Genomic DNA, 18,068 nt, shown 5'->3' with positions numbered 1-18,068 from the left:
AGGGAAACACACTCTTATAGGTTTTCAACCAAATTCCTCATGTGGATAATTTATTTTCAATTTTCCCCGCTTTGTCATAAAATGGAGTACAAGAGGGGAAAAAATGTGTTAATTGAAGGTTCTGGTTAATCAAAGATTGATAGTCTTGGTTACCTCAGCTTGTAAATAACTCAGTGATGGAAAACAGTGTTTCAGATCAAAAGTCTCCTTACCCCTGGTTCTCACCTAGATTAGAAAATGATTGCTTGTGTCTTTAAGTTAATATTTCATCATGTCTCGTAACATTATCTTTTTTAATGGGCAGAAAACCCATAAAAGTAAATGAGCTATTTTTAAACTCGCGTACATATGCAAATGATCTTGGCCAGACTATCATTTTAAAGAGCCGTTTTCTTTGTGGCCACTAGGGGGTGTGACTACCTAACAATCCAGTTTCCAGTTCTGGCACTCTACTTTTTTCTTAGACTGTAAATACTATGTTTGTTGTGAGGAACTTGGATGCCATTTCTTTTGTTGCTTATTCTCGCGAGACTGTCCCTCAGCTCTGTTTTAGCAGATCCTAGTTCCCCAAGACCAGTGTCACCCACTGTGGTTGTAATGCCTGTGGAGATAGAGAACACGTCAACCATAACAGGAGTGACTGCCTACAGGTCTCATACTTGTGACAATATGATGACTTCCTTCTTTGTACTAAGGAAGTAGTTGATAATACCTGCTGTTTTATGTCTCTGTATACCAAAGATTATGCTAAGTGCTTTTCACATATTAGCACACTTGACCCTCTCCCCACCAGCCCAATAAAGTAGAAGGTATGACTCTCACTTTGTGGGTGATAAAATGGAGGTCTGTGGCAGACAGACCTGGTGTATTGACCACAGATTCAGACCACCAGAATTACTAGTGGCACCTTTGTGCTTACTTCGGTGCAGCTCTAGTGTGTTTGTTCTGTGTTGTTCTGTTCTGTTCTTACAGAGAGCCAAGTCCACCCACAGTGAACTAGTTTTTAGGTATATTTAGATAAAACACTGACTTTTGTTTTGAAAGAATTTCTCCTCCCCAAGTCACCTCAGAATGAAGAACCAGGTGGAAAGTAGAGATGAGCAGTAGTGATGGTGTCTGCATGAAGAATTGGCTCTTGAATCCCTGTGTCCTTCTGACTGGGGGAGTAAGGAGACAGTCAAGGGCAGTTTTAAAAGCCTGCAGAGGTAGCTTGGTCCAGATATAAATGCACATTTCAAGATGAAGTGAGCTACTTATTAAAGTGAACATTGAGATGGTCCTTCTTGGGTAGAAAAACATGCTGGAGTTGAGAATGATTAAGTTTTGAGGAGCTTTTAGTAGAAAAAAGTGGTAAACTTGGTTTCCAAAGGGGGTTCATTGCTAGAAGATGACGATAAGGCGGCAATACTGAGTCTATATTTAGTCAAGGGAACTTCATTTAATTTTTTTTTAATTGGCTTGAAACTTGATGAGTATGCATCACGAGGTACAATCTAAAGTTGAGGAAAGTTTATAACTATCAGATTGCGTCCTGTGATCCTTAGAGCGAGGTTATCAATTCTTCAGAGAGATTGTAAGAAAGGGGACTAAGTCAATTCAAGAAGGGGTCTTCCACATTTGTGTCTCTTGCTTTCCTACCATAACATGGGCTCTCTTGGACCCCTAGAGGAACATAACTCAGGATTAGGTAAATTCTATGTTCCTACAAACTAGTATTTAGTATTTAAAAATAGGGATGAGTAAAGGACATGTATTACAAGACCAAGCTTGAATGTTATTTATCAATCACTCTTTTCTTAACATTTAAAGTTATTAGGGGCTAGAGAGGTGACTGCTGTTTGGAGAACCAGGGGCCTGGGTCCCATGACTTCAATCTATGATTCCAGAGATCCAGTGCCCTCTTCTGACTTTCAAGGGCACCAGGACATGTAAACAGACATGCATGCAAGCAAAACATTCATAAGCATAAAAAAAATTTAGTTAAAAGAAGAAACTTTAAAAAGTTTGTAAGCTATTAGGTTGTCCTTGAGAGTTGTTTAAATATTCTTTCAAGTTAATCATGGTGAGGTTTTCTTTCCACATGGAACTTAAATTTTTAAATGTCATTTGTGATTCAGATGACAAATGCATGTTTTGTTATTCCTTATGCCTAGCAGGGGAAAAAGATAGAGATCTATCCAGTCCACAGTTGTTTTTAAAACCCAAAGAATTTCTGTTGGGAAAGGCTTGCCACCAAAACTTTTGCTTCTAGGTTTTATCCCTACACACTGCAGGTTTTGTCCTCCAGAGCCAGCCTTGACCTTGGTTCTGAGGGTAGGGAAATCCCTTATTTTCAGTCTCATGGAAGTTCTGTCACTAGGCAAAATACTAGTTTCCCACTGAACTTCTTGCCTTAAAAGAAATAGCGTTGATTTTGCTCATTGAATTAGGATGTGCACTGAAGAGAGTCAAGAAATCATTCTAAGTTTTGGTGTTTTGTGTTTTGTTTGTTGTTTGTTTTTGGTTTGGTTTGGTTTGGTTTTGGCTTTTTTGAGACAGAGTTTCTCTGTATAACCTTGACTGCCCTGGAACTTACTCTGTAGATCAGGCTGGCCTTGAACTCAGAGATCCTCCTGCTTCTGCCTCCCAAGTGCTGGGACTAATGGCATGTGCCACCACTTCCCCACACTTCTAAGATTTTTTAAAATGTGATTTTGAAATGGCAACTAAGGATCAATATGTCATAGGATAGGTATCATCAAATGACAGACTGTATGGACACTTTCTCTTCATTATTAGACTCTTCTCAAAAAGCCAGTAAGCCCAGCTTGATGTTCACATCTGTAATTCCAGCATTCAGAAGCAAAAGGACCTGAAGATTAAAGCCAGTCTGAGCTATGTAGAGATGCCTCCTATGGGGGGTGGGGCGCTGGGAAGTAGCTAAAACGTGCAAGGCCCTAGGTTCAACACTGCAAACAAAGTAGTGAGCCAGAGAGCCCTGTAGAAAAGCCACGTCAGAGTGGTAACTTCCCTAATTCCATGGACCAAATAATGTGCTTCAAGTGAATGATGTAACTGTGAAAGGTGCTGGGGTTTCTTCTTTGGTTGCTGCTGCTGCTGCTGTTGTTAGTTTGGGGTTTTCTGAGATAAGGCCTTACCATAAACCATTTTGGACTAGAACCCTTTGTCTAGTCCAAGTTGGTCTCATACTAGAGACAATCTGCTGTGGGATGGTCTGTATGTCAAATGTGTTGCTGATTGGTCAATAAATAAATCACTGATTGGCCAGTGGCTAGGCAGGAAGTATAGGCGGGACAAGGAGGAGAATAAAGCTGGGAAGTGGAAGGCTGAGTCAGAGAGACACTGCCAGCCACCACGATGACAAACAGCATGTGAAGATGCCGGTAAGCCACAAGTCACGTGGCAAGGTACAGACTTATAGAAATGAATTAATTTAAGCTGTAAGAACAGTTAGCAAGAAGCCTGCCATGGCCATACAGTTTATAACCAATATAAGTCTCTGTGTCTACTTGGTCAGGTCTGAGCGGCTGTGGGACTGGCAGGTGAGAGAGATTTGTCCTGACTGTGATCCAGGCAGGAAAACTTTAGCTACAACAATCCTCTTGCCTCAGGTTGCCAAGAGCCAGGATGATAGTAGTGAGCGACCGTGCCCAGTTATAGATATGTTTTCAAGAGGGAAGATTCTCAGAGTATTCAAGACACTTTGACTAATGGGATGAAGATGAGGAAGAGGATGTTATATTAAGTGGTAGTTAAGAAGTAGCCTGTCTGAATTTCCCTGGGGTAGTCTTGATTTAAATTATAGTTTTCTGAGATACATATATTTTTAAAAGGTAGCACAGCAAAGTGATACAAAAATGCCATTGAGTTCATTTTGTGTTGGTCAGCTACTCCTGGGCATGGGGCCTACCCTAGGCATGGTTCATATGCCATATGAGGCTACATTGGAGGAAACTGATTTTCCCTTTCCCAGTGGGTATCAATTGCAGATAGCTTCTTGGTTAGGGGTGGGAGCCCATGCCCACTTCCCCCATCAATGCTGGGACCTCGTCTGGTTTTAACCGGTACAGGCCTTGTGCGTGCTGCCACAGTCTCTATGAGTTCATATGTGCCATGTGTGCATCAGTCCTGCTGTGTTTGGACTTTGTTGTTTTTGGCCTTACCGGTCTCTTTTGTTACTTTGATTTCTGGCATTCTTGGGGAAGGGGTTTGTGTGTGTTGTTTCTTTTTGCTTGTATTTGTTTTGTTGGTTTTGGTTTTGGTTTTTTTGTTTTGTTTTGTTTTGTTTTGTTTTTTTCCGAGACAGGGTTTCTCTGTGTAGCTTTGCGCCTTTCCTGGATCTCGCTCTGTAGACCAGGCTGGGCTCGAACTCACAGAGATCCTCCTGGCTCTGCCTTCCAAGTGCTGGGATTAAAAGCGTGTGCCACCACCGCCCAGCTTGTTGTTGTTTTTTAAGAGAGGATAAGGGACAAAGTTAGGTTGTTAAGTAAGTGGGGAAGATCCTGAAGAAATTGGAAGAAAGGAAAAACATAATCTAAATATATGGTATGAAAAAAATATTTTCAATTAAAAAAAAAAGGTTAGCAGCCCAGCCCAGCCCTAGAGCCAGGGTAGTGCTAGAGCTTCTTCAGGGGCTGCTGGCCATGGAGGAGGACGTTTTTCCTCATAGGCCGAGTCCAGACAAACCCTTCTACAGAGCAGTCACGTGTGGAGGAAGTGGCTGTGCTGGCACCCATCCTTTCCTGCTGGGTACTGCTGGGGGCGGTTTGCAGCGGTCACTGCCGTGATAGACTTTGACTTCAGAGTAGATGGCCCGCTTTTAGGAGAGAACGTGTAGATACAGCCACCTTGGTGCAGGAGCAGGCAAATGCTCCCAAAGTTGTTCTGGACTAACAAGGTTAAACATTACTTCCTACCTGGTTTCTATTTTGGAAATGTTGGCTTCAATTGTTTGAACTGAAAGAAAGGTCATTTGAGGAAAAGGAACCAAAGAATGTAGCCCAAATATAATTTACTAGTCCACAGAGAGGCTAAGGAGGAGTAAGCCTCCCTTTGCCCTCAAGTTTCTTCAGTTTGTAGACTTCTCAAGTTACTTAGTTTTAAAAACATATTGTATGGAGTTCCAAGCCAGCCAGGGTTACACTGTGAGACTGTATCTCAATTTTTTTAATTAAAAAAAATATATATTTTGCCAGGTTGGTGATGACACATGCCTTTAATCCTAGCCTTCAGGAGGCAGAGGCAGAAGGATCTCTGAGTTCGAGGGAAGTCTGATCTACAAAGCAAGTTACAGGACAGCCAGGGCTACCCTGTCTGGGAAAAAAAGTTGTGTGTGTGTGTGTGTGTGTGTGTGTGTGTGTGTGTGTGTGTGTATGCATATGCACATATAAAGTATGATAGAGACTTTGTTTCAAAATATGTCTTAGTTAGCTTCGTGTCTTAGTACTGTGTATATAAAAGATTTTTGGCTCCATCTGACCTTTAGGTTAATATTGAGCAAGAGAGTATATGCACATGTACTTGCCAAAGCCAGGCAAGCATGGCTCAATTAACTGAAGAGCAGGGCAGACTGAGTGGGGCAATTCTGGAATTCTTCCCACTCACTGATCAGGTCAGGTGTTAGGAGACCAGATGGAGGTGAAGAGGCCAGCAAGTACAGCATGAAACCTGGAAGATGGAAGTCTGTGTTGGGGATGCTCATGTCCCTGTCCTCATCAAGAGCACAGGGCTGCAGAAGTGCTGCTTCTTCCCCTTTCTGTGGACTAATGACAGAATCAAGGCAGGACCTCGGGCCTAAGGGTGAGGGTATACCTAGCAACTCAAGACAGGAATTTGGATGTAAAGAAAATGGCCCATGGGGATCCTGTTACCACTGAGAAGCCAGAGACCAGGCAGTGTTCAGTGCCAAGGCAAAGTCTGGCCTGGCTGAGTAGTAACCGCTTCATGTGAATACAGCGGAGAGAAGCTGGATGCCTGTTTCTCCATCCCAGGGAGATGAGGCGGCCCTCCCTAGGAAGGAAGGAAGGAAGGGCACTGCAGAGGCAGGAGGGCCTGATCAGGCTTTCACAAAGGAAGTGCGATGTGACAATGAGGTGCCAGGCTGCGGGAGAGGCCATGAGTGTTGCACCAGAACCTGCCTAGAGCAAGAGGAAAGACTATTGAGCAAAGGCCAAGTGCTACCGAGACCAGCTGTGAAGATGCTCCTGTGTTCTTTACAAGCTAATGTTGTCTGTGGAGGTCATTTCCCACAGAACACTAAATACGAACTTCAAGAACACTAACTGGGCGGTAGATGAGCAGAGTGTGCTCAGTGCTTCCGAGATGTGCCTGTGAGAGCCTTGATTGTCGGCCTGTCCTTTATAAACTGCCTGTCTCACCGCTTTCGCCACTGAGTCAGAGGCCTCTCGGACTCGCGTTGCCACACTTGCCCAAGTAATGACCTCTCTTTCACTCCTCAGGCCCTGCTGTTAGAGACTACCCTGTAAGAGCAGATCCATACCTGCAGCTGTCCACACAGTGACTGGGCCTCACCTGGGTGCTCACGGGCTTACACCTTCCCCAGTTTTCCAGGTTCCGTCTCCACCTGGCCCCACTGGAGGAAGATGTTTCCATTACCAAAATAGCTTCTTCCTGCTCAGTGCATGCTACAAATCTATCATTGGTTTGCACTCTGAATCAAGGCAGTCCCAAGTTTAATTCCAGTCTAGGGTACATAGTGAAACTTTGGCTCAAAAACAAAGGCATAAATACACTCTAACAAGGTAGAAGTTTGTTGATATGTATAAACTTGAGGTCTGATTAATTTCACTGTGATGTTTTTATTTGCAAATTCTTTACAGTAAGGTTGTAATAATAAAGTAGTAGTCACCCAAATAATTAGGAATTCAATGTAAGACTTTGTCAAATTTGAGCAGTACTTGAGGACCATACCAGCCTATCTTTAAACAACACCACTGATTTTGTATCTGACTGTAAGACAGCTCCCGAAAAGCAGGGACTCGACGGTGCTTGGCCGAAAACAGACTGCCTTTCTGTCGAGTCACGGTTGCTAACACGATCCACCTTAGTTATACGTTAGCATGTACATAAGCAAAAGATGTTCCAGACACATCCCACTGAACAGGCTCAAGTGCTGCGTCTGTTTTCCATCTTGAGAAGCTCTGCTTGACCAGCTAGTCCAGACTGAGAACAGTGGAGACGCTGGAGAAAGACAGGTCCATGGCAGTCCTGGGCTGGGCAGGACGTTCAGAAAATAAGAGTGCTGCTGCAGCCACCTCTTCATCGTCTCGCTGCCGGCCCTGCTGCCGCTGCCCCTCTCTTGCCTCCTCCTCCTATTCCGTTTTTGTTGGTTTTGAGTGTTACACAGCCCAGATTAGCCAAGATTCACAGTTGACAACCTTGAACTCCAGATCTCCCTCCACCTTCCAAGTGTTGGGATGACAGGCCTGTGTCACCAGGCAGCGAAATATACTGCTGTCTTTGTTTTTGTGGTGGTGGTGGTGGTGGTGGTGTTTGTTTTGTTTTATTGGGTTTTGTAGGGGGTTGGGTGGGGTTGTTTTTCTGTTTTTGACACAGTCTCTCTATACAGCCTGGCTGTCTTGGGACTTACTGTATAGACCATCCTGGCCTCAAATTCACAGAGATCTACCTGCCTCTGCCTCCAAAGTATTGGAATTAAAGGTGTGTGCCACCGTGCTCAGCCCCTTCGTATGCTTCTTAAGAAATGCCTGTGTTTATATCACAGTCTGTGGAATGAGGGAGGGGTTGTTAAAAGTCTTTCCTACAGTTTGGTGCCAAATTATTCTTAAAATGTAATATATTACACACATTTGTATGTATAAGAGATAAACAAGAAAAAACACGCAAACATCATGTTTTTAACAGTGGTGCTGTCATGCCTTTAATCCCAGCACTAGAAACTGGTGGATCTCTGTGAGTTTGAGGCCAGCCTGGTCTACAGAGCTCCAGTACAGCCAGAGCTATAGGGAGATCTTTTTTCAAACCTCCCATGCCCCCCCCCAATGACACTTTCTTGGTGGTAGAATGTGTGCCTTAATTCTTGACTTTTTATGTTTCTGAATTTGAATGAAAAAAAAATAATCAAAGTAGAAAAAAAAAACCAACCAGCATGATGGTTCACACCTGTAAGCTCAGCATTCAGGAGCTTGATACCAGAGGACGGCTAGAAGTTAGAGGCCAGCGCGATCTACAAAGTACCAGACAGGGCTACACGGCCAAAAAGTGTCTCGGGGGGAAAAAAAGTTGAGGGGGAGACTGAAAATCAAAAATTGTTCTAGTTGAAAGACATTGCTGTGAGTTACATCAATGCCAAATAGTCGACTTCATGGTGCAGAGCAGCTGCCGCCTTGTAATGAAGGGAGACAGTTTCGATCATGTGTTTGCATGTACATGAACATTCCAAAAGCAGAGGATGGATGGGAATCACACATTGTGCTCGGTAGAAGGGAAGTAAGATGTGGGGATGAGAGAGAGGCTTCACACCCTGACCCTCGTGTTTATTACTGTGTCCTCTATCCATTACCTATGTTAAAAGTTAATCTGTAAGATACAGTGCCTTTTTTCTATTTTATAATACCAAGAGTCCCTGAAAACTGTCAGACAGTTTTAAAATAAGCAAAGTCTGTCGGTAGTCACTGTTCTATTGCTGTGAAGGGGCACCAGGACCAAGGCAACTCTTAGGAAAGAAAGGGGCTTGCTCTCAGTTTCAGAGATTTAGTCCATTATCATCATGGCAGACAGTACGTGGCAGGCGTCATGTGCTCTATGACAGTGAGCTGTTAGCACTGCTTCGTTGCCACTTCAGAGGTGCTTAGTGTGACCTAAGTAGGCAGAAAGTCTCAAGGTGTCACCCATCCTACCATGTGTTTATCCAAAGGCCACGTGCCAAGTGGCTGTCCTCGTTAAGAGGGTGACCTATCAAGTATCCTTCCTGTCCCTGGCTTCCAGTGACCTTAGAACTGTTTCATCTTCAGCTAGGTTTTATGGTTCAGTCAACCCACACCCACCCATCCGTTTATGTATTTATGATCCTTCTGCCTCTACCTCTTGGAGTTAAAGGAATATCCCAGCACATCTGGCTGACCCATCATTTATGACATCAGTCATTTTTCAAATCTCCATGTTTTCCATGTTGTTACACATTAGCTACATGCAATTTCAAAACTTTTTTGGAAGGCAGTAGGTACCTGTTGCCAGATGATAAAACACTCCAACATATAGGTACTTAAAGCAATGCACACTTAAAGGGGCTGGAGAGATGGCTCCCTGGTTAAGAGTGCTTGCTGCTCTTCGAGAAGACCTGAGTTTGGTTCCCACCACCTACATCAAGCAGCTCACAACTGCCTGTAACTCCAGCTCCAGAAAAATGGATTTCCTCTTCTGTTCTCAGTATCTACACTCACTTGCATGTGCTCCCCGCCCCACCAACACACATTTGCTATTATATCTCAGTTTCTCTGAGGCTGAAACAGGAACCTTGCTTGGAGTCTTGAAGTTGCAGTTAGGACAACAGCCAGAGCGGTCTGAGAACCTGGCCAGGCTTGAGGATCATTGGTATTAGCTGATGGCAGACATTAGATGTTCCCCACAAGGACTTGTCCTAGTCTTCTCCAGTGTCCCTCTGACAAGGTTGTGTCAGAATGACCCGTGTAGAATGGAAATTGCAGTACGTGGGCAGGCGTCATGTGCTTTCAATGTTTTATCCATCAAAAACAAGCCATTAGCTGAGTGGTTGTGCATGCCTGTAATCCCAGCATTCAGGAGGCTAGCCTGAGCCACCATAAACAAGACCTTGAGCTGGCTGTGGCAGTGCACACATAGTTCCTGATACCCAAGAGGCTCAGGTGGGCAATAAATAAGAGTCTCCAAACTGGACACCAGTCTGGTCAAAATAGCAAGGGTTCCACCTTAAATGGGGGAAAGCAGAAAAAGGAAAAGAAAAATAAGCAAGGCACCTAGTCCCCCCAGACGCATTAGTTCTTTGGAGAGAAGAGTGTAAAAGGTCTGTCGGTAGTCACTGTTCTATTGCTGTGAAGGGGCACCAGGACCAAGGCAACTCTTAGGAAAGAAAGGGGCTTGCTCTCAGTTTCAGAGATTTAGTCCATTATCATCATGGCAGAGAACTGCATGCAGGCAGGCACTAGAGTAGTAGCTGAGAACCACAGTAGGCTGAGAGACTAGGCCTGGCGTGGGCTTTTGAAATTTCAAAGCCCACACCCAGTGACACTTCTTCCAACAAGGCCACACCTCCTAATCCTTTTAATCCTTTAAAATAGAGCCACTCCCTGGTGACTAAGCATTTAAATATATGAGCCTATAGGGACCATTCTCATTCAGACAGAGTCCTATTTTAAAACTAATTAGTCAAATAAGGTGACAACAGAGTAAAGTGTGTAAAGCCAACATGTAGCAGGATCAGGTCATGGGTGTTTCTGCTGTGTACTTGATATACATTGTGGGGCTTGATTTCATAGAAGGAGGAAAGTGGAACTCGAGAAGCTTGCTCAAGCTCACAGCTAATGACAGAGGAGCACATTACCTATGGCAAGCCAAGGTCCCCTCCCGGTCCCCCAGGGGAAAACAGAGAGCCACAGAGAGCCACAAGCTTGCTGCTGACTTTTGTGAGCCAGAGAGAAATGAGATTAGCATATGAAGGTGAGTTCTGACAGAGCTGTTTGATGTGCTTCTGACACTCAGATCACGGGGTGTGGAGTGTCCTCAACTGCGCCTCGCCGGTGTCGTCTTTTGCCCATATTTGCTTCCTTTGGCCCCTGGCTTTGAAAACCAGCCAGCCCCTAGTCTTACAGCTGCTAGTGGTGTGGAAGCCTATGGGATCCACAGAGCAGGCTGACGCTGAGCCCAGAGGTATAGGAGGGCAAGGCCCTCTTCCAGGGACAGAGCCAAGTCCAGCAGGGTGGAGATGGGAAATCCCATCTGTCCTGGTGCCATGCTGTACTGTGGGCACCTGATAAGGCCAGAGAACCACCCGCCCAACCCTTATGTGCTTCCAAATATAGATTTCTCCCCACTCTGCACATGTCCATAGTCATGGCAGTGTGTCTTCTGAAGATAGCTGACTGTCTTTTCTCAGCTGGAGATGGAGCTAACTCTTAAGGGCGACAGCTTCGTGTCCAGGAGCCATGTCCTTCCCACGTCCACTTCCTGTCAGAAGTGGCAGTCCAGTCCTTCTGGAAATGAACATCACCAGAATTCTCCACTGGCAGACATCGAAGGCACAGAGAATTTCCCCTAAGTTAAAAGCTGAAGGGCCCAGAGACTAACTAACTGTTGGACCTAGAACCCAAATAAGAAGCTTGTCTGCCGACCTGCTAATTCAGCTCCTGAGACAGGTGGGCATAATGAAGAAGGTTGATTTAGTAAAGTGCCTGGTAGGGAGAACACTACCTGAAGTGGAATGAGCAGTGTGCTGAGATACCTAGGGGAGCCCTAAGACTCTGACATCCACTGGTTGCCAAAGGTGATCTAGTTACTAGCCAGAATTGTGTCTGGGTGTGGTTCAACCTCCTCTCTGGGTAGAAGAGTAAAGGGAAGTAACCAGCAGGAAGAGGTGCCAGGCTTCACTCCTGTAGAGGTGTTGGGTCCTGGTTGGCCTGGTTATGAGGCATATGTGTTTGGGCGAGTTGCCCTGTCCCAGCAGGGACTTTATGGGATGTGCCAGAGCCACCCTGTATGGAGCAGAGGCAGACTGGGTGGGAGTGGCCATGTCTGTACACCTACTGCTGACTGGCTGCAACCGACCTTCAGCCTGGCTTTAAAGCCAGCAATTTAGAGCTGACTTCCCTTCCACCCTCCTCATAGCTGGGCTGGTCCCTTCCTTGGCAGGGCCACGACACTTAACACTGATGAACCCTAAAGTAAGGTGAGTCTGCGTCTTGCCAAGTGGCCAGCCCTGAGTCAGTGCCAGTCTGTGCTGTGTGCACCTGAACCAATTCCTGCTCAATGGCCTGTTACCATGTCACCCTGAGCCCCTGGAAGTGTGATGTGTGGACCTGGGGAAGTTACCTAATGTTAGAATGGATGGGAATAAGAAGCAGTCCCAGGATGTATGTGGTCCCTGTCACGGCAAAGGCATCGAGCCCAGTGCCACCTGGACCATTCCACTCTTCAGACTGCGAAGATGTTGGGCCACAACCACCTACCCTGTTCATGAGTGAGGACCTGTGCCTATCTCGTGATTAAGTGGAGTGAGGATTCCAAGCCTGTGTCTCTGACTCCTGAGTCCCGTGAGCCACACTGCATCTCTAAGAGTGGTCATAGTTTTTGTGCCCATGATCTCCATTTCTCCCTTCTGCATCTTTGTCCTGCCTCAGCCCCTCCCTGAGGACAGGGGCTGTGCCCTCTCACCCTGGAAGCTGTTCAGGTAGCCCCAGGTGATTCCCTAAAGCAAGAAAGGCTTTTCCAGAGCAAATCGGGTGTGTGTCGTTCAGGAAGCAGAGCCCAGCCCAGCAGAAGGGTGCTGGGTGACAGGTGCCCTGGGCTATGATTACGGTTGACATACTCTGCCCAGAGGACAGCAAGGCAGGGGCTGTGGCCTCAAAGTAGGTGAACTTTGGAGCCATAAGCTCTGCCCTGAGAAAGCCAAGTGACCTCAGGCAAATGTCCTCTGTGCTCAGTTTTCTGGGCTGTGAAGTGGGGATGAGCCTATCTTCCTTGTGATGTTGATACTGGAAATGAAGCAAATGTGAGTCCTGAGGTGAGACCCTTCCTGGAGTCTACCTTCTGTCCCCATCCCCCGCCATGCCTCTTCTCGTCTCTCCTTCTTCTTTCATCCTTTCTTCATAGGCGGTTGGAAGCCTCCAGCAGGCTGGGCGAGACCAGGCTGAGCCTTGCCCTCACTCAGCTAGGCGCCATTGACACACCTATAACACTTTGCCCGGAAAGGTTAACTAAGCCAGGTCCTGAGTCACCGGATGAACTGTGTCCTGTGACAGCCAAGCCCATGCCCCTGGTCTCTGCATCACCCCTCACCACAGGCCTCCGCTGCCTGTCACCTCTTTCTCACCCCTGACTTCCAACTGGGGACTCCAGCTGTGGCTGAAGAAGAAGCTGGGATGACCGCAGGGACCATGACTGTGGTCATTTAGCCAGAAAGGATGCTGTGGGCTTCTGTTCTTCCTTTTTCCCTCTCCCCCAACCCAGAGGAAGAAGACATGGGGAGGGGTGGGGACAACCATGCTTGGATGGCTAGCTTTCCCTACACAGGGTATTGAGGCCACCTAATTGACAGATAGCAAACAGGGTAAGGACTCTGGGTCAGAGATAAAGGGGAGGGGGCTCCTCAGGATAAGGCACTGGGAGGGTGGAGGGCTGAGGGTCTTGGGAGAAGACCAGATGGCTCTCTGCCATGTCCCCATCTGGGCCTCTGCTAATGTTAAGTCAAGTGAGCAGAGCCTGGAGAACAAAGGCCAATGTGCACATGAAGGACCATCGGAGGCGTGGCCTGATGGGAATGGACTGGTGAAGACAAGGATGGGGTTTCTCTTTTTCTAGGAAGCCTAGGGGCTTGGTACTCCACTCTGGAAGTCACCATCCCCAGGCACCAAGAGAGAAGTACCAAGCTCCTTATTCAGGTGAATCTTGCATCCTGTCCACACTGACCCTCAGCTCAGCCCCTCCTGGGTAAGCTCTGGGTAGCAGTCATGGTCTCTGTGTTATTTTTTTTCATTGGGGGCCTGAACTCCATGCCTTCCTCCTGATGTCAGAGCTTTCAAGGGCCCAGGGCTGCTGTCTAGTCTCAACCCCCACCCCCACCCCGCCTGAGCCCGGCCCCCTCAGAAGACAGGGTCTGGAGGGACAAAGAATCCTCTTGCACCTCCTTTTTCTCCTTCCAGACCCATCCCGGGCACAGTGCAGCCAAGTCCTTCGCAGAGACAGCAAACGGGTCTCTTTCTTGCAGGCTTGGTTCTCTCACCTGTACCCAGGAAAGTGAGGAGTGCATGGAGGCGAACCTGCTTTCCCTCTTGGCAGGCGCCCTGGGACTGTAACTCAGAGGTCATAAGGCCACCAAACCCCATAACAATATCTCTGACATCTCCCTTTTGGCTCCTTTTCCAAGGCCACTGTCCAGCCTACTCTAAGCTCCTGTTGCCCACCTGAATCATTTAAACAATGAATCCATGGGCACTTTCCCAACTCCCACCCCACTCCAGTATCCCCACCGCTGTCCCCCTTTATGCTCCCAGTCTGGGCCTTTCCAGCCAGCCTCATAGCAGGAAAAGGAGCTCTTTAAAATGCAACTCAGTCCCATCACTGTAGCCTCATTACCCTGTGACTCACCAGAGATATGACATCTAACCTCCTTTCCATGCAAGGTAGTCCATTGGTGATCTGGTCCTACGTGTCTCCTGGCTTTATTTCCGTTCTGCCACCCAGTCCCCTCACTCCAGCTCCTTGCTCTGTTACCTGGGCCTTCATACGTGCTCTTTTCTTGGCATGACCTCACCAAGCTCATGTGGACAGAAGGGCATCTGCCGTGTGCCAGGTATAAGTCAAGTGCTTATCTGTACTATGATCGTGCCCACTTGATAAAGTCAAGTCTAAACTGTGAACACCCAGGTCCGGCCTGCCCTCACTCACAGCCTCTTTCTACTGTCCTCCATCTCTGGAGACACCTCTTCTCCACAGCCTTCCATGGCTTCAGGCATGGTGGCTGGATCTGACTCCATGTTTTGTGAGGGACAGGGTGTGTAGGTGAATTTCAGAGAGGCAAACTTGTCCGTTGGGGTACATGCAGGACTGTTGCAACAAGCACATGCTCAGGAGCTCCTGTATCCAGGGACTAGTCTGGTGCTGTGTGCGGTTCAAAACTGGCCAGGGAGCACCCTGAATGTCAGCATATGAGTTATTTCTTAAGAAAGCAGCTTTGGAAAGAGAGAGAACCTGAATGCTATGATAATAGCCGAGTGGCTGAGAAAACAACAGGAGTTGCTGGTAGCGTAAAGAGCTGATGTGGAAACATTTTTAAATTGTTGAATAGTAACGAAGAAGTTATGGAACTCAGAACAGAGCATTTAATACTGTGCTGGCTGTGTGTGCGTGCGTGCGTGCGTGCGTGCATGAGAGCATAAGAAGTCATGTGTCCCCTTCTCCCCTGGTTCACAGTGTAGCCAAGAACCCACAAACGCAGCAAAGGGAAGCTGAGAGCGTGGGACAGGGTGGTTCAGTCTCAGTGAAGGGCTCCAGGAACACAGAACTTATTTTTGACCAGTCTCTGTGTGAATGTTGAGACTAAGATCCACCACTCCCTCTTCAAGACTTAGGAAACGTTCCTTTGGAATGTTCAACAGCCAAAGCTTGGAGGTCCAAGCTAACAAGGTTTAAAGGGGCTAAGAGAACAGTCAGTTAACCTCTGTGGTAGTTAATAGTTGCTACCAACTTGATTAGATTTAGGATCAAAACGGAAACATACCTCTGGGTGTGTCTATGAGGATGTTTCTAGAAAATTTTAAGTGAAGTACAAGACCCACCCTGAATGTGGGCAGCACCATCAATGAGGTTGGGTGTAGCTAGAGTTTTCCTGCCTGGCCCACAGTCAGGGCAAATCTCTCTCACCTGCCAGTCCCACAGCCCCTCAGACCCGAGCAAGTAAACACAGAGACTTATATTGCTTTCAAACTGTATGGCCGTGGCAGGCTTCTTGCTAACTGTTCTTATAGCTTAAATTAATCCATTTCTATAAATCTATACCTTGCCATATGGCTCGTGGCTTACCAGCATCTTTACATGCGGCTTGTCATCATGGCAGCTGGCAGTGTCTCCCTCACCCAGCTTCCTGTTCTCTCAATTCTCCTCTCTGTTAGTCCCGCCTATACTTCCTGCCTGGCCACTGACCAATCAGTGATTTATTTATTGACCAATCAACAACACATTTGACATACAGACCATCCCACAGCAGTTGGGTCCCAAACTGGGTCAAGAGTTCGGGAAAGTGAGCGAGCACCAGCATCCGTCTCTCTGCTCCCTGACTGTGGGGGCCGTGTGGCCAGTTGCCTCTGTCCTGCCACCATGCCTAGCCCACCGCGACAGACAGCACCCTCAAACCGTGAGCCAAGACCAACCCTTTCTTCCTTAAGCTGCCACTTGCTAGGGATTTGGATCACAAGAACCAGAAAAGTAACACGCTCCTTAAGGTCACCTAGGACCCAGAGGATGGGAATCCTTCTAAGAGGGCCCTACAGTTCCAGGAAGTCCTCTGTCCTTGTGATCAAAGAGGGCCACAGAGACCCTGGAGGCCGACTCTTGACAGATGTACATTGTGCAAAGGAAGGAGTCGGTGGAGAGGAAATGTTCCCTTGGCTTCCAAGGGAAGCCGCGCAGTCGACCAGACTCTGAGCAGCCCCAGCGGATGCAGCAGCTGACTGGGACAAGTTAAGCCCAGGGCCCTGCTGCGCCCCTGTGGAGCCTAGACTGACCCTGACAGGAAAAGAAGAAAACGTTCATTTTTGACCGTCTGTGTGTTTTGAAACCCCCAGCCCACCAAGAACCGCAGCCTAGTCGAGTTCTGCCAGGGCACCTGGTTCTCTTAAAAACTTACAAGGTGTCAGGTGTGGTGCTACCTTTAATTCCAGCACTAGTGAGGTAGAGGAAGGAGGATCTCTGTGAGTTCAGGGCCAGCTTGGTCCACATAGCAAGTTCTGGGCCAGACAAGGCTACATAATGAGTCCTTTTCTAAAAACAAAAACAAACATCAACAGAAAAGCAAACAAAACAACAAAGGCCTTCCAAACACACCCAGATGACCAGCTTCTGCCCATTTTAAAGGGAACTTTCCAGATCTTATTAAATATTCCAAAAGCCATCAATCTCCAGGGAATTGATTGCTAACTAGGGTGCTTTCCAGACTGTGAAATACAAAAGAACCCAGGTGGAACTGTAGAGCAATCATCTCTTCAAAGGGGCAGCTTCAGAAAATTCAGTCCGTGAATCCACACCTCCATAGCTCCTTTAGTGGATTCCAGGGATGAAACTCAAGTCTCCAGGCTCACACAGCAAGGGTTTTACTCATCCAACTACCTCAGTGGCATTTAAGGTGTTCTGTTCTTTTGTCAAAACTAGTTTGTCTCGGCTCTGAGTAAACAGAAATCTAACTCTATTAAAAAACAACAAAAAGGGCCTTTTTCGTCCATGTCCTCAAAGATCCTGGGTCCTGTGGACTGTTCTCCTCCCAGAGCTGGAGAGAAAAGGATGTGCATTGGTCCAAACCATGTTCGGGCTGGCCGTCTGGACCATGTTCCCTGGAGCAGCTGCACAGTGGGCAGAGGGGAGAGAAGGAAGGGGGTCCTCTGTGCCCTGCTGCTTCTCCCCTCACCTCCTCTTCGCCTTCAGTCTTAAAGGCTGGTTCCTCCCAAGCTGGGGAAGTACCCAGTGGGCTGTGAACAGAACTTACAGGCTGTGAAATGAAAACATCCTTCATAATCAACAGGAAGCCCAGGGACAAGCCAGGAGGGGAGTGACTCTGGGGGCAGGGACAGCACGTGTTGGGCTCACTGTTATTTTCAGTGGTCATGGTGGTGATGGTGGTGGGGAATTGAGGCCAGATGCAGGAAGCTGGGTTTCCCAGCCTCAGCTTTTGATGGTTTCCGGGTCCCCTTGGGCCTGTTGAGAAGAGGCCTACTGAGGTGATAAAGCAGCCCTTTTAAGTTGTTGCCTTTGTCTCTGAGCGATCTGTTATAATCAGGTAAAGGTGCACTGAAGAGGGCTTCCTCAGGTCGGCAGGAAGAGGGGAGGGCCGTGTGAACCAGGGGCAGCATTGCTGTGAAGGTACAGTGTGGAGAGTGAGCTCAGTGTAGCCCCTCCTCTGCATGAGCACTCTGGACCAGGACATCAGGCTTTCTCAGGGACCCACTACCTGCATCCAGTTAATGATCACAAGCAGGAGCCAAGAGCACTGGACTGGGAGCACCTTGATCTGCTCCGTGGGCACTATTTTGAAGCAAACACTACAGGCTCAGTGGCTCATGAACAGAGTCTCTTTTCTAAGGAACACAGCTTTGTAATTATTTATTTTTGAGGTGCTGGGGAATGAACCT

This window comes from Peromyscus eremicus, chromosome 1 (genome assembly GCF_949786415.1).
Source record: "Peromyscus eremicus chromosome 1, PerEre_H2_v1, whole genome shotgun sequence".
NCBI lineage: Eukaryota > Metazoa > Chordata > Mammalia > Rodentia > Cricetidae > Peromyscus > Peromyscus eremicus.
This window is presented reverse-complemented; position numbering follows the sequence as displayed.